Source organism: Thalassophryne amazonica, chromosome 12 (genome assembly GCF_902500255.1).
Source record: "Thalassophryne amazonica chromosome 12, fThaAma1.1, whole genome shotgun sequence".
Lineage (NCBI taxonomy): Eukaryota > Metazoa > Chordata > Actinopteri > Batrachoidiformes > Batrachoididae > Thalassophryne > Thalassophryne amazonica.
Window position 1 is genome coordinate 55887592 of NC_047114.1, and position 6459 is coordinate 55894050.

Here is a 6459-nt window from a genome sequence, read left to right on the forward strand (position 1 = left end):
TATTGTATTTATTATTATATGGTATGGTATTTTGCCAACTTCTGATTGGCCCATTCGCCACTTTCTGAGCTGTACCACATGCCGAGTTGACCACTGGTGGAGCCGAGTAGACCGCGCATGCGAAACGAGAACACCTCGCGTGCAGTGTAGCGCTAGCTAATCGAGCGACACCTTCTATCGATAACGACCAATCAAATAACGCAATACAATGCCTACTTTGGCTGTCAGTTTGTTGACAAGATGGCAGAAGACAGGTTTGCATCTGTTAGTGACGCTAACTTAAAACGAATTTTACACAAAAAAGAAGTGAAGAACACCCACAGAAATACACAGTCAGCAACCAACCTGTTTCGCAAGTATGTCACTGAAAAGGGACATGTGCCCAACTTTGAAATTTATGACAGACGGATGCTTGACGGAGTACTCGGTCGATTTTACGTGGAAGCTAGACAGGTGAATGGCGAACTTTAGAAGAAAACAAGCCTGATGGCTCTTCGTCACGGACTTAACAGTCATCTCCAGTCGATCGATGGGATGTCAGTTGGTGCAGTATGACAGTAATAATAAAGAGTTGAAACGTGAGATTGATTTTTCAGTTTTAGTATGTTTGACAAACTCCTAATTTTCTTGTTTACCATATAATAAAGCAGTTATAGACTTTTGATTTCAGTGTACCCGTGATTATGCGGACCTGGTAAGGATGGGGTACACCGAGGCCTTGGCCAAGGTGAACCCCTGATGGCAGCAACCTGACATCAGGGTGAATGTGAGACATTATCGTTAAGCGCTTTGAGCGTCTGATGCAGATGGAAAAGCGCTATATAAATGCAGTCCATTTAGCATTTAACAAGCCATATTACTCCAGGTGTTGGTAATAAAATACTCCAAACAGACACAAAAGCAAGTGACGCCATTCCAGTCAGAGACTATGAGGGGAGGAGTTGATGGACACATCACTCAAAGCAACCGTGCCCACATTAAAACATCTTGAACTAAGAAGTTTGAAAAAAAAATTCACCCCCATATACAGTTATCATGGAGGAGGAATCTATCTAACGAGACCAAAACCATTTTTTTTTTTTTTTTTTTTTTTTTAACCAGGCTATAAACATGTTTATTTCTGCAATAAAGTCGGACGTTTTAAAATGGGTTTCTTTGGCAATGTGCTCTGTTTGGAGCCAGCCTCAAGCAGCCAGTCAAGGAACTGCACTTGCTGGTTTGGGTCAAAATGCGAGCTTGAGCGTTACTTGGTCAAAATATTTTGTGTATGTTCAAAACTTCTGCATGTTTGTTTACCGTTTTGTCCTCTACTTGTTTTTTACTTTTACGACACTCATGCATTTATATCCTACGGCTGTCTGATGCTTCACACTGGGCTTCTGACTGGACAAAGTTCCAGCACAGGGTGTGAATTCTGCATGAGCAGAGACAGGACTGTTGTCCTGATGCAGCAACGTGACTGCCACAATTTTTTTTCCTGATTTCTTATAGTGTTTCTTAAAGCCTGAAAGTTGCCATTTGAAATGACTTTAGTTTTGTGTCATGTCTGTGATCTGCTTTTTTTCTACAAAATTAAACAACTGAATGAACATCCTCCAAGGCCGGTGATTCCATAATTTTTGCCAGGGGTTGTACATAACTAATCCATTTTCTCTATCTGTCGCAATGTGACACAGCCTTAAGGGACCTGCAGAAACAGTGATGCAACTGCTTCAAGACAAAACCTTCAACAAAAGCCAAAATATTTGAGTTTTTGTTTTCAAATGGTATGGTACTCTTTTTCAAGGGCCAAAATAATTGCCTCTTCCAACATCACCATGCTTCTGCAACAACTAACTCAATCAGTGACCAATGTTTAGGTTAATGAGTTGATAACTACCACTTTACCTGCTTGGACCCTTTGTTTAAAAGGTAGACCAGAAAAGAGGAACTGTGCAATCAGGACTAGAAATGCGCCAATCAAGACTGGAAATGTTCCGAGTCCACTTCCAGATGAGGTTCCAATATTGTGTGGCTCAATATTGCATTTCTGCCATGTAATGGCAAGATCTTTACTGTTTCTACTCAGTATCTTGTGAGTGTGCATTCAAAGAACTGCACCTACGATGTGTAAAAGAAAAAAAAATAACTTGTTGGCTGAGATAGCTATTTAATTAAAAAAAAAAATACAGGCACTTCAGAAGGTTCAAATTGTTACACGTCAGTAGTAGGGATGGGTATTGAGAACCGGTTCCTTTCGGGTATCGTTAAGAAATGATTCGATCCACCGACATCAATAAGCTTTGGGCTTAACGATTCTGTTATCGGTCCTTCAGAGTGGCCGTTGTTTTGGGGGGTGTTTGTCAGGAAAATGATAATTTCTCTACATTGATTACAGACCCTGCAGCGGGTCCGTGATCAACTTTTCTGCAGCACGGCTTTGCTCTGAACCTTGAACCAATCAAAGCAGTGGTTCGCAGATTGAAGCAATGCTTCAATCTGTTGCTTCGTTTATACTTTCTTTCTTTCGCTTAATTTTCCCCCGCTAAAACCCTAAAGAGCATACGTCTGTGAGTATTATTTGCCTTTTCTATGTTAAACCGACCTGTTATGGTCTTCTGAAACAGTTGATAGATGTATTTTATAACTTAAAAACGGGAGCGATGCAAACGCGTTAGCATGTCTAAAAACTTAGCATGCTAAAAGTCAGCATTACGCATTTGCAGCTGTCATCACATTTGGTTGCATTTGTTTTCAAATTGTAATATTTCTTAAATTTATTTTTGTTTATATATTAATAATCTAATGATTATTATATACAATTTCAGAGAAAGAGACAAAAAGAACCTGAATAGAAACGCAACAGAAAATATATAATAGCAACTAACAATGAACATAAATAAATAAATAAATACATATACACAGAAATAAGTGTTTCCTGTGAACACCTAGTGACTCTTACACCTCCATTTCATCCCTGTCTTTTTTAAGTTTAATGACAGTTTGTTTCGGTCAAACCATATTTTCAGTATGTTAATTTCTTCAGTGATTTCCTCCAGAACTCTCTGCCAAACTAGAAAACTGCTGCATCCCAGTAAGAGCAGAATACTACTGGAATGAATTTTTCTCACTTAAATGGATGCTGCACTCACTGCAGTTTATCATTTCAGAGCTTCTAGAATTCAAACATTTTCGTGCAGGTGGTGTTGGAGGGTGATTTGGGGTTTCAGCTTTTTGTTTTTCACCACTTTCATCCCTGAATATGTCAATCGTGAGTCACGTTTGTGCGGATAAAAGTTACTAACTGGAACTCCTGTCTTGTTGCAAGAAAGAAACACAGCTCCAAACGCTGCGCGGCTCTCTGCCGAGTCAAGTTAGAACGATAGAATCCAGTCTGAATTAATAACTTCAAAGCGAAACACCGTTTTGTTTATTTTTATTTATGTCCAGAGATCAAGGATACAGTGACCAATTTCATATTTATGTACTTTAAGACTCAATGAAATACACAGAAAACCTGTAAAGCCTACTTTTAGTAAAATTCACAAGAGAAGGGAATCAATAAGGAATCGGATCGATAAGCAGAATCGATAATGGCATCGATATCGATAAAATCTTATCAATACCCATCCCTAGTCAGTAGTTGACTGATCCCAGACTAATGCTGTAGATACAAACAGTCAGACATGAACTTGAGCTTGTCCAAATATACCAACGCTTGTCAAACAGTGTCCATGTGTCCAACTTCTCTCTCGCTCCATGTGAATTCAATTTGGGGATAATTAATTAGCAATATACTAGCCCAGACTACTATACTGTTGTTAGCCAGCAGCTTACTAAAAACACAAATTCATTTCAGAAGAAAGACGCACCCAACATACTTAGGGGACATTATCTTACGAACAACAGTTGTAAAAACCTATGTTCCTGTACAGTTCTTCTGTAGTTTATTTTAAAAGATAAACAGCAAAAAACACAAGTAGCACATTCCCCACAGAAAGTCTACCAACACAAACGAGCTGGCGTTAGCAGCAATGTGGTGCAAAAATCTTCAGGATAATGTAATCTCAAACCAAACGAGGGAAGTAAAAAGATAACACCACTGTGAACAAAGAATAAATAATAAGGTAACACTGAAAAACTAAAGCTAACCTTTTTGCTTGATAGCCTGTCTGTGGTCATCAGCCACGTTTGGATTTCGCATCACGTTAACACTGCCACAAATGACAGCTATCTGTTTAAAATCGTAAATGTGCATATAAGACGGTTTTACCTTATATTTCCATTCCAAAGGTAAGAAAAAAACGCGTGCCTCTGATTGCTAGTGTTTACAGTTTAGCTTAGCTATCGTTTAAAACGAGGCACTTCCTCAGTTACACAAATGATCTGCGCATGCGCCACCGACCTTTTCAAAATAAAAGGACGCCATTACGTCATCGCACTGGCACAATTCGTAAAATGAACATTAAATACGTAAAAAATGTGAAAATAGGAAATTGCTACTTCGGGTATGTGCACAAATAGTGCTTGCTTTAATGTGTGAATGTCTCGCTGCTTTTCTTTTCTTTTTTGTATGGTTTGTCATGATTGTTTTTGCGTCAGATAGCCACCAGAGGTCGGTGCAAGACTGGTATTTTTTGGAAGCATGAAATGCTTTCCAGTTTTATTGCAGTTGTTTTACAAAGCCTACATATTCAAGCCTCTCATGCTCAAGTGTATATCTATTTTTAAGTACCATTGTTTCTTACTCTGACAAAGGAATGGATTGTGGTCATTTTATTGAGAAACTAGAATGGACACAGAGTGCAACACCCTTGCATATTTGGCAGCAGTTCATGCAAATTAATTCTTTGCAGTTCAATAATTCCATAATAGATGCCGTAATATATGGCTTGGTGTGGCAACTTGAGGAAAAGAGTAGCAAGTAGAGTCTGCTGCTCTATATGATGCTCATAGACCTCACCAAAGCCTTTGATCTGGTCAGCAGGAAGACTGGTTGCCCCACACCCCCACAAAACTGTGGCATGGCAGTCTCTTTCCATGCCAACATGAATGAAAGGATCATGTAGCACGGCTCCTCCGTGGATTTCCTCCTCATCAAAAGTAGTGTTAAGCAGGCCGGGCTCTGTGCTGGTGTCAGCCTTTTGTTGGGGGATCTTTTTGCTGCTCCTGTGATACACCACTCACTCATCCACTGACTGCCCATCTGCACACCAGGACTGACGTGAAGCTGTCTAACTCAGCACACTGGCCCAGGAAAAGTCGTCTCTCATAAATATCTCGATGGGCATACCCCAGGGCTCCATACTGGGACCACTGCTGTTTGGTCTCTTCATAAATGATCTGCCTTTGATTTGTTGTGGTGTCTGCTGTTAACTTTATGTGGACGATGCTGTTTTTTATGCTCCCGCGAAGACACCAGAGCAAGCTGCAGAAGTTTTATCTGCATGCATGGCTAAGGTTAGTCTGTGGCTTTTCAAAAATGAATTGGTTCCTCATTTCACTAAAACAGTTGCCATGTGTTTTTCCATCAAAGCACAAAATTTAGAACAGAATTTTCAAATACTTTTGCAAAATGATAAAATACAATGGGTCAATGAAATTAAATATTTAGGTTTAGTTCTTGTTTCACAGCTACAATTTGATGGACACATAAAGTAGATATCGAAAACAATACAAAGAAACCTAAATTGTTTTAAACTTATCAGACATTACATTCCAACCAGGCAGCCCTGCTGTACATGCATGGGATGATATTTTCACATGTATCCTACTGAATGACAGCATGGGCCCAGGCAGCTCCCTCAGCTACAAAGCACGTTGGCTCACTTTATAATCAAGCTATGAAAATTATGGACAGAAAACCTATTTGTTTTCACCACTGTCAAATTCTCAACAAGTATAATTTATTAAGTTTTGATAGTTTCAGTAATTTGTGTTTTCTCAAATTATTTTTCAAATGTCCATAATCTGGTTCCAGAATCACTCAGTATAGTTGTGCAGAGACCAAGCAGCAGTAGGACAACACGAAGCAGCTTAAACCACAACTGTACAATTCCCAAGTGTAGAACATCATTTGGACAGTCGGCCTTTTCTTATAAAGCCTGTAAACTCTGGAACTCATTGCCCACAGAAATTAAGTCCATCAGTGAGTTTAAATTGTTCTCATCCAAACTTAAATCTTGGCTTAAAATAAATCAAAACTGCACCCATGTGTGAGTGTGAGAATGAATGAGATGAGTGAGTGATGAATTTTTGAACTGCGCTGTTATTTATAGATGAAATGTTCTTATGTAAATGAATTTGTATTTTAGATGATGTCTTGTTAGTGTAGAAAAGCTCAACCAGGGACGGGAGTTTTCCTCTATCTTTCTCAAACTCAATAGTGACAAAACTGAGGTTCTCCTCATTGGTTCCAAATCCACTCTTGCAAAAGCTGGCAGTTTCACTATTACTATTGACAAGTCCTCCGTCTCCCCA

The 6459-nt window shown here is 39.2% G+C and overlaps 1 protein-coding gene across 1 annotated transcript in view; it reads right to left on the reverse strand.

Annotated features, from left to right (window-relative positions):
- klhl20 (kelch-like family member 20) overlaps positions 1-4372 on the reverse strand; it is a 36751-nt gene extending 32379 nt beyond the window's left edge. The window contains exon 1 of the mRNA XM_034182992.1: positions 4253-4372. The gene's annotated coding sequence lies outside the window, so the exon portion shown is untranslated. The remainder of the gene's footprint in view (positions 1-4252) is intronic.
- Positions 4373-6459: the final 2087 nt, after the last annotated feature.